Below are 17,948 nucleotides of genomic sequence, written 5' to 3'. Positions count from 1 at the left end.
AAGCAGGTCTGCAGTTGTCTTTCTCTCCCCCTCTCTGTCTTCCCCCTCCTCTCTCCATTTCTCTCTGTCCTATCCAACAATGATGACAACAGTAATAACTACAACAATAAAACAACAAGGGCAACAAAAGGGAATACATAAATAAATATTTTTAAAAAAAGAGTTCCAGGGAAGAGGCATAGGTCCAGAAGCCCAGAGTTTGCATTGTAATAACTATGGAGGGCTGGGTACCAGGGTCCAGGCCTTCATGATGCAGCAAGCTGGATCCAGCCTTCTCTGAATTCTGCTGGAATTCTTTTTTTATTATTTCCCTTTGTGTTGCCCTTGTTGATTTTTTTATTGTTATTGTAGTTGTTGATGTCATCATTGTTGGATAGGACAGAGAGAAATGAAGAGAGGAGGGGAAGACAGAGAGGGGGAGAGAAAGACAGGCACCTGCAGACCTGATTCACACTTGTGAAGCAACTCCCCTGTAGGTGGGAAGGCGAGGGTAAAACTGGGCCCCTTCCACAGGTCCTTGCGCTTCGTGCTACCAGCGCTACCGCCCAACCCCCCTCAGCTGAAATTCTTGAAACCTGTACTCTTAGTGAATAGGATTCTAGAAAAAGTCTGCTCACTGGCATTGCAAGATGGTAAGAAAAGCCATTTCTGGGAGTCGGGCAGTAGCGCAGTGGGTTAAGCGCACATGGCGCGAAGCACAAGGATCAGTTTAAGGATCTCGGTTCAAACCCCTGGCTCCCCACCTGCAGGGGAGTCGCTTCACAGTCAGTGAAGCAGGTCTGCAGGTGTCTATCTTTGTCTCCCCCTCCTCTCTCGATTTCTCTCTGTCCTATCCAACAACAATGACAGCAATAACAACAACAATAAACAATGGCAACAAAAAGGAAAAAATGGCCTCCAGGAGCAGTGGATTCCTAGTGCAGGCACCCAGCCCCAGCAATAACACTGGAGGGAAAAAAAAAAAGTCTTAAAACTACCTACAGCTGAGGATATAGCATAATGTTTATCCAAAAGATGTTCATGTTTGAGGCACTGAGGTCCAAATTCAATCCTCAGTCCCACCATAAGTTAGAACTGAGCTGTATTCTGCACTCTCTTTCTCATTAAAATAAATTTAAAAATCTATGTATTCAAAGCAATTACTATCAAAATACCAATGATTATTTTTGATGAAATAAAAAAATCCATTCCAAAAAATTATATGGAGTATCAAAGGACCTCCAGTGGTCAAAATTATTATTATTTTTTTTGCCTCCAGGGTTATCACTGAGGCTCAGTGCTGGCACTACAAATCCATTGCTCCCAGCAGAATTTTTTTTCTTTTCATTTTATTAGATAGGGCAAAGAGAAATTGAAAGAGGAGAAGGAGATAGAGAGAGAAAGAGAGACACCTGCATCTCTGCTTTACTGCTTGTGAAGCATCCCCCCTACAGGTAGGAAGCCAGGGACTCAAACCTGGATCCTTCCTCAGATCCTCTCTATCTTTCTCTTTTTCTTTCTCTTTCTCTTGCCAGTGCCCAGCCTCCTGAAGTAAAACAAGAATTGTGAAACCTCCAACTTTATCTATTTTAAGATTATTTTGACAGGCGCTGTTAAGAGAGAGACAGAGTCACAGATATGCAAGCATCTCAGGTGTTTCTCGCTTCAGTCTGAGGGGACTCCCAGCCTTTCCACTACTCTGTGCTCTGTTCTTGTGGCTGGGAACTGAATCTGGAACTTTTAGTGCCTCAGTCATTAAAGTCTTTTTGCTTAAGAATTATGCTGTCAGGGGTCGGGCGGTGGCGCAGTGGGTTAAGCACACGTGGCGCAAAGCGAAGGGACCGGAGTAAAGATCCCGGTTCGAGCCCCCGGCTCCCCATCTGCAGGGGAGTCGCTTAACAGGCGGTGAAGCAGGTCTGCAGGTGTCTATCTTTCTCTCCCCTCTCTCTCTGTCTTCCCCTCCTCTCTCCATTTCTCTCTGTCCTATCCAACAACAAAGCAACGTCAACAATGGCAATAATAATCGCAACGAGGCTGCAACAACTAGGGCAACAAAAAAAAGGGAAAAATGGCCTCCAGGAGTGGTGGATTCATGGTGCAGGCACCAAGCCCAGCAATAACCCTGGAGGGGAAAAAAAAAAAAAGAATTATGCTGTCTCCCCAGCACCTACCCTTCCCTCTTGATTTCTGTCTCTATCCAATAAATAAATAAATGAAAATATAAACTAAACAACGAAAACCCAAACAGAAAATCTTAAAAACCCTTTTTTAAAAAATAAATAAATATTTTAACTAAATAAAGTGGGTTTTTTTTTAAAGAATAAAATAGAGCCTTACTTTATACCATATACAAAAACTAACTCAAAATGGATCAAAGAGCTATACATACAAACTAGAACTACAAAACTTTTGGGGGAAAATATAACAGAAAAACTTCATAAGTTTGGACTTAGCAAGGATTTTTTTTTTTTAGTTTGGCACCAAAACCATAGGTAACAAAAGAAAAATATTGATAAGTTGAATTTAATTAAAATGAAAAACTTCTGCCTCAAAGAATGCAATCCAAAGTAAAAAAGGAAACCCATGGGAGGAAATTTTTGTTAAAGAATATATATGATAAAGGACAATCTCCAGAATTTGTAAAAAAAAAAAAAAAAAAAAACCCTAAAATTGAACAGCAAAACCCCAAACACTCTGATTTGAAAATAGTCAAAGGACTTTATGCACTTCTCTCTCTCTCCTCTCTCTCTCTCTCTCTCTCTATATATATATATATATATATATATACATACATATATATATATTACATGAAAAGATGTTCAATAACTACAACAATAAAAACAAGGGCAACAAAAGGAAATAAATAAAATATAAAAACAAAAAAATTAAAATAAGGTAACTATCATAAAAACAAACAAGCCCCACAAAAGAAAATCTCAGAAAATAATAATTGTTGGTAAGGATATAATGAAATCCAGCCCTTGTTCATTGCTGTGTTCTGTGGACCACAGTATGATGATTTCTAAGAAATTAAACAGAATTACTTTATGATCCAGCAATTCTACTTCTGGGGTACACCCATAAGATTTTAAAGCAGGGCGTCAGGCAGTAGTGCAGCAGGTTAAGCACAGATGGCACAAAGAACAAGGACCAGAATAAGGATCCCAGTTTGAGCCCCCGGCACCTCACCTGCAGGGAAGTGGATTCACAGGTGGTGAAGCAGGTCTGCAAGTGTCGATCTTTCTCTCCCCGTCTCTGTCCTATCCAACAACGACGACATCAATAACAACAATAATAACTACAACAACAATAAAGAACAACAAGGGCAACAAAAAGGGAAAATAAATAAATAAATACAATAATTTAAAGCAGAGATTCAAACAGACATTTATATACCAATGTTCATAGAAACACTGTGCACAATAACCAAATGAGGGCAACAATCCAAATGTCCATCAAAGAATTAATGGATAGAATATGATGTATCCATGCAGTGGATTTACTCATCCTTTAAAAAAGAAAATTTTTCTTACACATTTTGTAACATGGATGAACCATGAAGGCATTATGCTAACTGAAATAAGCAAGACATAAAGATTCAAATGTTGTATGCTAGTCTACCTACATGGGAGGTCTAATATAGTTAAAGTCTTAGAGACACAAAGTATAGAAGTAGTCTCCAGGGAGCCGGGTGGTGGTGCACCTGATTGAGCGCGCATGTTACAATGCTCAAGGACCCAAGTTCAAGCCCCCAGTCCCCACCTGCAGGGGGAAGGCTTCACAAGTGGTGAAGCACGGCTGCAGGAATCTCTCTGTCTCTCTCTATCAACCCCTTCCCTCTCAATTTCTGGCTGTCTCTATTCAATAAACAAATAAAGACAATAAAAAATCAAATATATGTTAAATATTAAAAAGAAGGAGAAGAGGAAGAAGAAAAAGAAGAAGGAGGAGAAGGTGAAGGAGAAGGAGAAAAGAAGAAGAAGGAGAAGGAGAAGGAGAAGGAGGAGAAGGAGGAGAAGGAGGAGTAGGAGGAGAAGGAGGAGAAGGAGGAGAAGGAGGAGAAGGAGGAGAAGGGGAAGGGGAAGAGGAAGAAGAAGAAGAAGTCTCCAGGGGCTGGAAAAGAGAAAAAGTGAGGAGATACACGCTAATGGGCACAGTTTCAGTTTGGGACTATGAAAATGTTCTAGAAGTAGACGGTGGTGAAAGTTGCACCAAAATGTGAAGATGCTTAATGCCACTGAACTTAATTCTTTTTTTTTAATGTTTATTTTTCCCTTTTGTTGCCCTTGTTGTTTTATTGCTGTAATTATTATTGTTGTTGATGTCATCATTGTTGGATAGGACAGAGAGAAATGGAGAGAGGAGGGGAAGACAGAGAGGGGGAGAGAAAGACAGACACCTGCAGACCTGCTTCACTGCTTGTGAAGTGACTCCCCTGCAGGTGGGGAGCTGGGGGCTCGAACCGGGATCCTTATGCCGGTCCTTGTGCTTGGTGCCACCTGCGCTTAACCCACTGTGCTACCTACCGCCTGACTCCCCACTGAATTTAATTCTACTTAATCATAAAATGGTTGAGATAATAGAGTTTGTTGTGGATATTTTATCTCCACCATAATAATAATAATGACAATAATAATAATGAAAAATTGGGAATTCTGTTTTTTAAAGATTTATTATATTGATTACATAAACAAATCAGAGAGTTTCACATGAGACTGAGGCAAAGAGAGAGACAAGGCAGAGCACTCTGGTACATGCAGAACCAGGGATCATTCTGAGGACCCCAAACATACATAAGATTTGGTTACTCCGGGAGTCGGGCTGTAGCGCAGCGGGTTAAGCGCAGGTGGCGCAAAGCACAAGGACCAGCATAAGGATCCCGGTTCGAGCCCCGGCTCCCCACCTGCAGGGGAGTCACTTCACAGGCGGTGAAGCAGGTCTGCAGGTGTCTGTCTTTCTCTCCTCCTCTCTGTCTTCCCCTCCTCTCTCCATTTCTCTCTGTCCTATCCAACAACGATGACAACAACAATAATAACTACAACAATAAAAAAACAATAAGGGCAACAAAAGGGAATAAATAAAAAAATAAAAAAAAATAAAAAAAAAAAATTAAAAAAAAAAAAAAAAAAAAAAAAGATTTGGTTACTCCACATCCTTGTCTGCACTTGTGGCTATCTCTAATTTTTTTAAATTATTATTACTCTAGTCATTGTTGTAAGTTGAACTGCTTTTCCTTAAAAGATATAAAGATATGCCCAAGTTCTAACCCCCCAGCACCAATGAATGTTTTCCTAACCTGGAAAGGGGATCTTTGCAGATGGAATCAAATTGAGGCGACCCCCTTTCTTTTTTTCTTTAAGATTAGTTTATTTAGGCTGGGGAGACAGCATAATGGTTATGAAAAATAATTTCATGCCTGAGGCTCTGGAGTCCCAGGTTCAATCTCCACTACCACCATAAACCAGAGCTGAGCAGTGCTCTGGTGTAAAAGTAATATTAAAAAATGTATGAAAAAAATGTATGGGGTAGGGGTATAGCATAATGGTTATGCAAAGAGACTTTCATTCCTGAGGCTCTCAAGTCCCAGGTTCAATCCCCCACACTGCTATAAGCCAGAGCTGAGCAGTGCTCTGGTAAAAAAAAAAAAAAAAAAAAAAGAAAGAAAGAAAGAAAGAAGAGAAAAGAAAATGCATTTTAAAAATGTATGTAAGTGTGGTCTGGGAAGTGGCACAGTGGATAAGGCACTGGACTCTCAAGCATGAGGTCCTTAGTTCGATTCCTGGCAGCACATGTACCAGAGTGATGTCTGGTTCTTTCTCTCTCTCTTCCTATTCCTCTCATTGATAAGTAAATAAAATACTTTTAAATGTATGTAAGTATGTATGCACATGTGTATTTGAGAGGGAGAGAACCAGAGCATCACTCTGACACTTGTGATACTGGGGATCTAACTTAGGTACTTATGTTTCACAATCTGATGCTTTGTCCACTGTGCTACCTCTTGGGTCACAACTGATTATCATTTTTATTACTGTTGTTGTTATTATTAATGAGAGAGAAAACAAGAACCAGGGCATCACTCTGGTACATGCATTGCCAAGTATCAAACAGGACCTCATGCTTGAGAACCCAGAACTTTATACTCTGCACTACCACCTAGGTCATGTGAGTTATGTGAGACACAGGAACAAAGGGCATATTATACATGTGACAGTGGAGAAAGATGGGAGTCATATAGCTACAAGCCAAGGGACTGAGCAATTACTAGCAGTCTCCAGAAACTTCAAGAAGCTGGGAGTTCTTTCCTAGAGCCTTGGGAGGGACTGTGGCCCTGACAACACTTTGATTTCAGACTTGTGGTTCCAAAACTGTGAGACAGAACATTTCTGTTGCTTTAAGCCACCCAATTAGTGGTCGTTTATTAACTAACCCTTGGAAACTGATTCAGCTATCCTAGTACCCAGATCTCATTGTGGTTTTCATCTGTGTTTCCTAGTGGATGATGATCTTTTCCTTTGTAGGTCTGTCACCCTGTTTGGTGAAGTGTGTGTTAGTGTCTTTAGTCTATATCTGAGTAGATTTTTTTTTGTTTAGTTGTTTTATTTACTGCTGGCATTTTGAGTTCTTCATTTCTTTTAGATACTACAGCTAGTCCTCATTTTGTGGCTTACTTGTTTATTCACTGCTTGAAGTTACGCCAGCTCTCTGAAGAACATTGTGATGACGTGTGAGAACTTTGTTCAAGGAAAACGGCAACACAGCAGCTCAGCTTCAAGCATCTCATCTCACAGCACCTCTCTCAGTTTCAGTCTTCTTCCTGCAGTCAGTTGGTGCACACTATACCAGCATTTTTCATCTATATTTGTACTTTAAGAAATATTTAATTAATTTTTTATAGCCACTAGGGTCACAGCTGAGGCTTGGTGCCTGCACTCAAATCCACCGCTCTTAGTAGGCATTTTTTCCTTTTTATTTTATAGGACAGAGAGCAATTGAGAAGGGAGGGGAGAGATAGAAAGGGAGAGAAAGGGGGCAGGTGGCAGTGCATCAGGTCAAGTGTTGGGAAATTGTGCAGATGTGGTTGAACATTGGCAGGGCCCCCAAACCACCATATTTCCATGCAAGTATTATTATTTACATACCAATCTTCTGCTTTGTCTTAGAAATGACTAAAGGTCTCCCCACCACCTTACCCTCTCAGGGTATTGCTAAATCCCACCAGTTAAAACCATCGCAACAGTTGCTACGGACGCTTCCACCTTCCCAGCATGCCTTTTGCCTCTCCCCACCCCCTTTCCTAGCCATCTCCGTTCCCAACTTGACATTTCTGGTTTTATCCTATAAAGCCACTTCTGTTTCTGGTTTTTCTCTCTCTTCCTCGCTCTCTTCTCTTTTCTCTCCCAAGTCCCAACCTGGAGAAAGGCTGGCATGCAGAGCAGGAGGCGGTCATTGCGGTTTGGCACCACGAGGCTTAACCCGCTGTGCTCACACCCGACTCTGGGGTTCCTGCATGAATAATATTTATATTGCTGCAGCACGAGCTTGGTTCCTGGATCATCTCTCTCTCCCGTGAAGCTAGCTCTGCAGTCAAGTGCACATAGTTCAAAGTGCAAGGACCTTGCAAAGATCCTGGTTCCAGCCCCAGGCTCCCTACCTGCAGGGGTGGGGGTCACTTTGCAAGCGCTTAAGCAGGTCTTCAGGTGTCTATCTTTCTCTCCCTCTCTTTATCTCCCCCTCCTCTCTCAATTTCTGTGTCCTATCCAACAACAACAGCTACAACAACAGCAACAATGGGGAAAAGATGCCTGCCAGGAGCAGTGTATTCATAGTGCAGACACCAAGCTCCAGCAATAACCCTGAGGGAAAGAAAGCAGAAAAGATCCAGAGTCCCAGGTTCAATCCCCCACACCACCATAAGCCAGAGCTGAATAGTGCTCTGGTTAAAAAAAAAAGAAAGAAAAAAAAAAAAAAGAAAAGAAAAGAAAGAAAAGGAAAGAGAAACATATACAGCACCTGCTTCACTATTTATAAAGTTTCCCTACTATGTGGAGACTGGGGGCTTGAACTTGGGTCCATGTGCATGGTAATGTGTGCTCTCAACCAGAGAGCATGTGCACCACTGCCTGGCTCTTATATTTGTACTTTATTCTGTACCTACATAGTACAATTTGTTTCCTCTTTTTTTTTTTTGCAGTATACAACAGAATAAACATTTAAAATACATTAAAATGTTATAAATAATGCAAAGATGATATTAGTCTACCTAAGGATGATTGACAAACCCACTACCAGTACAGTATTCCAAGTCTGAAAAACTAGTAAGGGGAAACTCCTCATGTTGACCAGGTCTCAGGAATGTAACCCAATCACTAGTGAAGACTACTTATATGCCTTTAATGAATAAGTCTGTTATTCATCTTTTTGTGTTCCAAAGCTACAGTTTGTGATGGACTGGAAATGTTACAGAATTTCACTTTGATATTTTGAGAAACACAGTCCTGGAATCTTTTTCTTTCCTGAGTGAAACAGAAGCAAGTGTATAATGTTCATCCTGACTTCTCCCCTGCCCCAAAATGACTTAGCAGGAATGATTTATTTAATATGAGCCACAGACAAGAGAGTTAGTTCAGCCTGTTAGAGCACCATTTGCCTGTGTGAGGTCCTAGAACCCACAGGTTCAATCCCCAGTGCCATTTATGCCAGAGCTGAAGCATACTCCTATCCTCTCTTCCTCCCTCTCTCTCTTTTCTCATTCAGTCTTATACTTAATAAATGAGTTTTATAAATACATAAGTCAGTAAAAAATATTTTAAGGCTGGGCAGTAGCACACCCTACAGAGTGCACACGTTACCAGGTGCAAGGATCCAGGTTCAAGCCCCTGGTCTCCACCTGTAGCGGGAAATCTTCATGAACATGGAATCTGTACTGTATGTGTTTCTCTTTCTCTCTCTCTCTCTTTTAAGATTTTATTTATTGATTCATGAGAAATGATAGGAGAGAGAGAGAGAGAAAGAACCAGACATCATTCTGGTACTTGTGCTGCTGGGGATTGAACTTAGGACCTCATGCTTGAGAGTCCAATGTCTTATCCACTGAGCTACCTCCTGGACCACTCTCTCTCTCTGTCTTTTAATATTTGTTTATTCCCTTTTTTTGCCCTTGTTTTTTTATTGTTGTAGTTATTATTGATGTCATCATTGTTTGATAGGACAGAGAGAAATGGAGAGAGGAGGGGAAGACAGAGAGGGGGAGAGAAAGAGAGACACCTACTGACCTGCTTCACCGCTTGTGAATCGACCCACCGGGAGGTGGGGAGCCAGGAGCTCGAACCGGGATCCTTACACTGGTCCTTGTGCTTTGCGCCACCTGTACTTAACCCAGTGCGCTACTGCCCAACTCCCCCTCCCGGGTCACTCTCTTTCTCTCTAGTTTCCCCTTCCCTCTGTTTCTCTCTGTCTCTAACAAAAAAAAAATATTTAAAAAAAATAATGATAATTTCTTCATCTTGCTTCCTATCTTTAGAACTACCACTTTAAATGTCTGCAAACTATTCTATAAGGAAGTTGTACTATAGGTGGGGGAGATAGCATAATGGTTATGCAAAGCAACTCATGCCTGAGCTTCCAGGTTTAATCCCCCACACCACCACCACAAGGCAGAGCTAAGCAGTGCTCTGGAAAAAGAGAGAGAGAGAGAGAGAGAGAGAGAGAGAGAGAGAGGAAGGAAGAAAGTTGTATTGTAATTTTACTCATCTGGTTCTCCAGGTTAGATGTCAGGCTATTGGCCAGCCAGGGGTCTTAGAACAAGTTAGAATTACTCACCTTTGGGCACAAGTTGACCTTTTCTACTCAGGGTTTTATGTTCTGAGATCCCTTTGCACCTCTGCAGCCCAATTTGCTTCTTTGTTGGAATGTTGGTATCAGGCTGTGGTCAGATTACTGGTTGCCACACTCAGTGTTTTCATGCAAACAAAAGGTCATGGGCATTGGATCCAAACCACCCTGGAAGCCTGGCTGTCACAGTGCCAGTCACAGGATGGTACCACAATAGTGGTGACACTGTGACATTTTGCTTTAATTCTGTCACGTTGAATTACAAAACAAGGGCAATAGTTGGCAAGGAAGACAAAGAGGTGATTTTAAAAGGCTCGCAAGGGCATCAGAGAACCAACCGTAGGGCATGTGGGTTAAAGCGAGCCTGTATAAAAATGCTAGAAGTAGATGGGTCGGAATTGGGGGGTCACAGAGAAAAAAGGTTCAGGCCTCCTTTCCTTATACCTAACTAGTCCTCTGTCACTGGAAGGATCCTGCACTCCCTGGACACTGCCCTCCTGTGTCCAGACCTGTGATCACACAGTCTCCTAACCCACCTGTTCTCACCTGAATCACAGTGTTGCCCCTCATCTCTCCTCTCGCTTCTTTCTCTCTTTTTTTAAAAAAAAATTTAAATATTTATTTATCCCTTTTGTTGCCCTTGTTGTTTTATTGTTGTAGTTATTACTGTTGTTGTTATTGATGTCATCGTTGTTGGATAGGACAGAGAGAAATGGAGAAAGGAGGGGAAGACAAGAGATGGGGAGAGAAAGACACCTGCAGATCTGCTTCACTGCCTGTGAAGTGACTCCCCTGCAGGTGGGGAGCCAGAGGCTCAAACTGGGATCCTTATGCCGCCGATCCTTTCGCTTTGCACCACCTGAGCTACAGCCTGACTCCCGTTTCTTTCTCTCTTTAGCTCTAAATAAGAGATATGAGCTATGCAGTGTATCACAGGCCTCTTGGATGGAGCTGACCTCTCCTCAAGATTCCTCTGCCAGTATCCTAAAGTGTTGAGGACGAAGTGGTTTAGGCCATCACTGCCATTGTGGGGCTTGTAGAGGGGCCCTCTTCCCCAGCTCATGGTTACCTTGCACTTCCCTGGCTTGTGGAGTTGTTTCCTGCCATTGCCTGTCTGAACCTCCGTCACTGTCCCACCCACCACCCCCAAATCTTATTGCTGTCACTCCTGCCTTAAGCAAAGTTGACACTTGTTCATGGGACTCCTGTAAGTTCCTTCCCAGTGCTGTCTCCCAGCAGCAGTTCCAAGGACCTCTCTACACAGTCTTCCTTCAAAGATGGCTGGCATGGGGGTGTCCATAGGGAGAGGAGGAACCCCCCTACTGAATGGGGCACCTGGCTCCCTCGAGCAGAGCAGACCCGAGTTTCCAAGCTGGAACCTACTGTTTCTGCATGAAGATACACTGGGAAGTCTACCTTTTGGGTACAGAGAGTGATCTTTTCGTTTGTGGATGAAGGGGGAGGAGATGAGTAGAGAGGAGATGGGGTAAAAGAGAGAGTAGGAGAAGAGGGAATCACACAGAAGCTCGGAGAGAGGCTGCGAAGGAACAGACAGGCGGAAGGATAGGGAGGTGGAATGAATGCCAGGAAAGGAGAGATATGCAGGGTAGGAGAGATTAGAGGTACTTTGTCAAGGTGGACCCCTGTCACACTGAAGGCAGCTTCAGTGCTGTAGCAACTTTCCTTTCCTCCTGTCATCTCTGTCTCTGTCTCTTTAAATAAAAAGAGATAAAAATAAATAAATAAATTTATTTTTTGCCTCCAGGTTTATTACTGGGGCTCAGTGCTGGCACCATGAATCCACCCACTCCTGGAGGCCTTTTTCTTCCCCTCCATTTTATTCAATAGAACAGAGAGAAATTGAGAGAGGATGGGGAGATAGAGAGAGGGAGTGGTGAAACAGACTGTGAAGCAGACTGGTCCTTGCATTTGGTAAAATGTGAGCTTAACTGGGTGTACCACCACCTAGCCCCCTCTCTGTCTCTATCTGAAAAAAATGTTATCTCAGGATAGTAAGCCTCCTGGTCTGGGGCTTTAAGGGTTAGGAATATGGGCTCTGAGGAGAGGCTGTCACCTTTGCAACCATCATCCCCCATGGTGGGGGAGGGGGAGAATAGAGTGCATACAGCACACAGCCCCAGAGAGAGGATTTGGCTACCCTGCCAGTCCTGATGTTTTATTTATTTATCTTTTATTTATTTATTTATTTTTTATTGCCACCAGGATTATTGCTGGGTTTCAGTGGCTACATTAAAAATCTGCCATTCCTGGCAGCCATTCTTTTTTCCTTTTCTTTTTTTATTCTTCTTTCTTTTATTTGACAGGACAGAGAGAAGTTAAGAGGGGAGGGGAGACAGGGAGAATGAAGAGCAATAGCTGCAGCACTGCTTCATTGCTCAATCTTCTCTTTTGCAGGTGGGGAGTGAGGGAATCCAGGTCCTTGAACATGATAATGTGTACACTCAACTAGGTGCACAAGAACATGGCCCCCCAGCCCTGAATGTTAAGCAGACCCAGACACCTCACAGCCTGGTAAGAAGAGGAAACCCCTCACACACATACACACATACCTCCCAATGCTGAGTTTAGCTAATACCCAAATCCTATAGCTGGAGGCCCTTGACCTCCACTTCAATGGGCACCTGGCCCAAACCTTCCCCAGGCTTCGAATTCCAGCCAGAGTGTGGGTATCCCAGGTCTCTCTGGGACTGTCACAGGAGGCAGCTGGCCTTAGGAGTGTGGGCTTGGCTTGGCTAGGGGAGAATGGGAAGGGGTGTGTGGTCAAAATGTCAGAGGCAGAGACTGGGCCAGTGAAGAGAGGGCTGGTGACAGGACACAAATTAATGTTTTCACAGCCTTTGGACAAAATGACTAGGAGTGGTATTACAGGATCATAGGATGTTCTAGATTTTTAAAGGACTTGCCAACTATTTATGTCAATAGAGTCCAGCACATCTTCAAAAACTTTTACCGGTTAAGTGCACACAGTGTGAAGCACAAGGACCAGCGTGAGGATCCTGGTTTGAGCCCCCGGCTCCCCATCTGCAGGGGGGTCACTTCACAGGCGGTGAAGCAGGTCTGCAGGTGTCTATCTTTCTCTCCCCCTCTCTGTTTTCCCCTCCTCTCTCCATCTCTATCCTATCCAACATGATATCAATAACAACAATAATAACTACAATGAAACATCAAGGGCAACAAAAGGGAATAAATTTTTAATAAAAGGGGAGTCGGGCTGTAGCGCAGCAGGTTAAGCGCAGGTGGCGCTAAGCACAAGGATCCGCATAAGGATCCTGGTTCAAGCCCTGGCTCCCCACCTGCAGGGGTGTCGCTTCACAAGCGGTGAAACAGGTCTGCAGGTGTCTATCTTTCTCTCCCTCTCTCTGTCTTCCCCCTCCCTGCTCTTGACGTCTCGTCACCCAATCTGGTCTCCTACGCCTACACTGAACTTCTCTGTTCCAGACTCTTGCAGGCAGAGTTGGCAGTCAGCTGAGGTGAAGAACAAACACCTCATCACAGACCCCTGCAAGCGTCAACCCGGCTTTGACCTAGCACGTTATGATTGGGCTCTCCTCAATCGCTATCGAACAGACCATGGCCGGTGCGCCGCTATGTTCCATCGCTGGGGAGCCAGAGACGACCCGAACTGCCCCTGCGGCTCCAGACAGACTATGACCCACATAGTCAACGACTGCCACCTCTCCAGATTCAAAAGAGGTCTCGAAACTTTACATCGGGCTCAACCTGACGCTGTTGACTGGCTACGGAAGAAGGGCAAACGCTAGAAGAAGAAATTATTGTTGTTGTTGCTGTCATCATTGTTGGATAGGACAGAGAGAAATGGAGAGAGGAGGGGAAGACAGAGAGGGGGAGAGAAAGACAGACACCTGCAGACCTGCTGCACCGCCTGTGAAGCGACCCCCCTGCAGGTGGGGAGCTGGGGGCTCGAACCAGGATCCTTACTCCTGCTCTTGCACGTCGTGCCATGTGCGCTTAACCCACTGTGCTACCGCCCAACCCCCTAAAATTTTTTTTCAGAAAAAAATGGAAACATTTCTTCTCCACAAGAAAATAGATTTTAAAAGATGTCTTTGAAGTTAAGAGTATAAGAAACTAGATCTACTAGTAACATTTTCTTTTAGCTTAATATGGTTCAATTTCTGAAGCTAAAGAAATCCTATCTCATCACTTCTTCTGCTTCCCAAGTTATGTAATGGCACCACTCACTAACAGAAGTTGAGAAGAGGAACAGAAAGGGAGATGCAAAGCAGAAACTGACTGGGTTTGGAATATTGCACCAAAGTAAAAAACTCTGGGGGGAGGGGGAAGGTAGATTGTTAGCTTCATTATAGGAGGCTGGGGGTTGGAACACAGACCTTTGGTGGTGAAAATGGTGTTAATAATCCCAGGGTTATTGCTGGGGTTCGGTGCGCCTACACGATGAATCCACTGCTCCTGGCAGCTACTTTAAAAAAAAAAAAAGGGACAAATTGAGAGGTAAGGGTGATAGGGACAGAGAAAGACACACCCGCAGCACTGCTTCACCACTTGTGAAGCTTATCCCCTGCAGGTGGTCTTGAACCTGGGACCTTGTTTATGACGTGTGTGCTCTACCAGATGCACTACCAACCAGCTCTCTAAAAATAATTTTGATGGGGCCGGGCAGTAGCGCAGTGGGTTAAGCACACATGGCACAAAGCGCAAAAACTGGCTTAAGGATCCAAGTTCAAAGACCAAGTTCCCCACCTACAGGGGGGTCACTTCACAAGCGGTGAAGCAAGTCTGCAGGTGTCTACCTTTCCCCCTCTCTTTCTTCCCCTCCTCTCTCAATTTCTCTCTGTCCTATCCAGCAACAACGGCAGCAAAGACAACAGCAATAACAACAACAACAACAATGAAACAACAAAGGCAACAAAAGGGGGAAAATGGCCTCCAGGAACAGTGGATTCATAGAGCAGGCACAGAGCCCCAGCAATAATCCTTGAGGCGATAATAATAATCATATTAACTTGTGTGTGTGTGTGTGTGTGAGAGAGAGAGAGAGAGAGAGAGAGAGAGAAGGAGGGAGAGAGAGAGGAAGAGAGAGAGAATGAGAGAGAGACCAGCTTAAGGATACTGATTCAGGCCCCTGGCTCCCCACCTGCAAGGGTGAAGCAGTGAAGCAGGTCTGCAGGTGTCTCTCTCCCTCTGTCTTCCCCTCCTCTCTCCATTTCTCTCTGTCCTATCCAACAACAATGACAACAATAATAACCACAATAACGATAAAAACAAGGGCAACAAAAAGGAAAATAAATAAATAAAATAAAACCTAATATAAGCGTCCCCCGGTACCTCATCCAGCTCTGGATCTGAGGTGCACAGAGGTTGGCAGGGGGCAGAACCGCTATGCACTGAGGGGTAAAGGAGGAGTGGGGGTGCTTAGGATGAGACAGTTATCCCTGAGGCCTTCTGAATATGCAGTTGGGCTGCATATGTGTGTAGTTTTGTCCTCAATCATGAATGGATCTGTGTGGGTGGGAGAAGAATGTGGCTGCCCCAGTCCAGTTGAGCTTCCTTGGGGAACCAGAGGGCAGGTGAGCAGCAGAGGACCTCCCACAGAACATTGCAGGGTCCAGCCTCTAGGGGGAACTGGGAAGAACTAGTAGAGAAGGATGAGCTCTATCCTTATCCCTCAAACCCAAGTCAGACAGGATCTTGAGGAAAGCATTAAGATGCTGGAATTCAGCAGAGGGTGAAGAATGATTTTGGTGAGAAGTGGTGGGGTGAGTCTTACAGAATTAAAGATGGATCTGGGCTATGGGAGCCAAGGAGCTGATATAGACAGTATTTCCATAAACTAAAGAGGATTGGTGATCAGGATCATTCCATGGTAGTGCAGGACTTTGCATGCATGAAGCCCAGCTTCCATCCCCAGCACCACATGAGAGCAACAAAGACAAAAGTAGAGCTTCACGAATGGTGAGCAGTGCTTGGACACTCGTTCTCTCTGTCTCTATCTCATTCTCATAAAAACTAAACAAGATCAACCTTCTGCACCCCATGGGGAATTTTGGTGCATACTCCCAGAGAGAGATAAAGAATAAGAAGCCAGAACTGTGGTGGTGGAAACTGTGTGGAATTGTACTCCTGTTATAATCTTGTTAATCATTATTAAATCATTAATTTAAAAAAAGACTAAACAAGAGAGAAGACATTGGGTGTGATTAAGACATGAAACAAAGAAATACAGAATCTTGAAACAGAGAACCCAACAAATGGAAATGACAACTAAAAAGAGCACAGTCCAACTGAGGAGAAATCTAGGGGAACAAAACTGAGAATGGTCATTCACAGTTATTTAGCCTTCATTTTATGGAGGTATTTAAGCGGACTTGTGACCCTTCACCAGTTCTTTTACCACCACTTCTTCATTCTTAGGTTGCTTTTTAAAATACTCTTGAGCGAGTTTTTTTTTTTTTTTTTTACATTTATTTTCCCTTTTGTTGCCCTTGTTTTTCATCGTCGTTGTACTTATTGATGTCATCGTTGTTAGGACAGAGAGAGAAATGAAGAGAGAAGGGGAAGACAGAGAGAGAATGAGAGAATGAGAGAATTCTGCAGGCACACAGATTAAAAAAGAAAGTCACCTTCACTTTAAAGTGAATCTCACAGGCTGGTCTCAGGCTTGTCCTTACCAATAATAAAGGCTATCAAATGTTAAAGGAGAAATACCTCTAGTGTACCAAACAAAAGAAAATGTGATGCAAGAATATTTTACTCAGCACCAAGTTGTCTTTAAGTATAAAAACCGCAGGGACATTCCTAAACACAGAAAATACAATATTCATAAGGCATCCTTGAAAAACTCACTCAAAGGAGTCGGGCGGTAGCACAGCAGGTTAAGCGCATGTGGTGCAAAGCGCAAGGACCAGCTTCAGGATCCCGGTTTGAGCACCCCACCACCACCACACCCCGCTCCACACCTGCAGGGGTATCGCTTCACAGGCAGTGAAGCAGGTCTGCAGGTGTTTATCTTTCTCTCCCCCTCTCTGTCTTCCCCTTCTCTCTTCATTTCTCTCTCTGTCCTAACAACGATGACATCAATAAGTACAACGACGATGAAAAACAAGGGCAACAAAAGGGAAAATAAATGTAAAAAAAAAAAAAAAAAACTCGCTCAAGAGTATTTTAAAAAGCAACCTAAGAATGAAGAAGTGGTGGTAAAAGAACTGGTGAAGGGTCACAAGTCCGCTTAAATACCTCCATAAAATGAAGGCTAAATAACTGTGAATGACCATTTCAGGGCAGGAGGAAATTAGGAATACACAGACTTTGACAGTACTAATACGGGAGCCACTAAACATAACTTGGGAAGCAGAAGAAGTGGTGAGGTGTGATTTCCTCACCTTCAAAAACTGAACTATGTTAAACTAAAAGGAAAACGTACTAATAATTCTAGTTCCTTATACTCTTAAATTCAGAAACATCTTTTAGAACTCATATTTTTTTGTGGAGAAGAAATGCTTCCATTTTTTTTTCTTTTCTGTTAGATGCATGTATATTGATTTAATATCTTTGCTTTCTTCATAGCAAGATTGGGTTTGTTTTTCTTTCACAGCTGCAGGCTAATTGTTTCAGATAAAGAGACTGAGACAGAGGGAAAGTGGGAAAGGCATCACAGCACAGAGGCTTATTCTAGTCTAGTAGGGGCCAGGCTCAAACCTGGGTGACACAGGCACGACAAAGCAGACACCCTCCCGAGTGAGGTATTTTGCTGGCCCCATTTTAGTAAAGCATTTCTATCTAACCATCTCTCTAGAAATAGCCTAGTATCTCTAGAATTCCACTCTCCTCGAGTTAGTGGTTATCTTTGGGTGGAACTTTTCATAAGGTCACCCAAACAGCCTTCAATTCTTCCTAAGGAGAAAGTATCATTTTTACAAAAATAATAAGGCCTTTATTTATTTATTTTTAGTAAATTAGACTGGTGAAATGTCTGTCTTCAACACAGTGTCTAGAGATTTGTCAGTTTGATTTATTATGAAAGTCTAAAGGACATGTCATGTTTGAGGAATGCACACTAATAAGCTGGAATACAAACTAAGCAAAAAAAAAAAGGGCATACTGAAGCTCAAAAATACTATCATGTGATAGGAATT

This window comes from Erinaceus europaeus, chromosome 4, assembly GCF_950295315.1.
Source record: "Erinaceus europaeus chromosome 4, mEriEur2.1, whole genome shotgun sequence".
Classification (NCBI taxonomy): Eukaryota; Metazoa; Chordata; class Mammalia; order Eulipotyphla; family Erinaceidae; genus Erinaceus; species Erinaceus europaeus.
Note: the sequence above shows the minus strand (reverse complement) of the source record.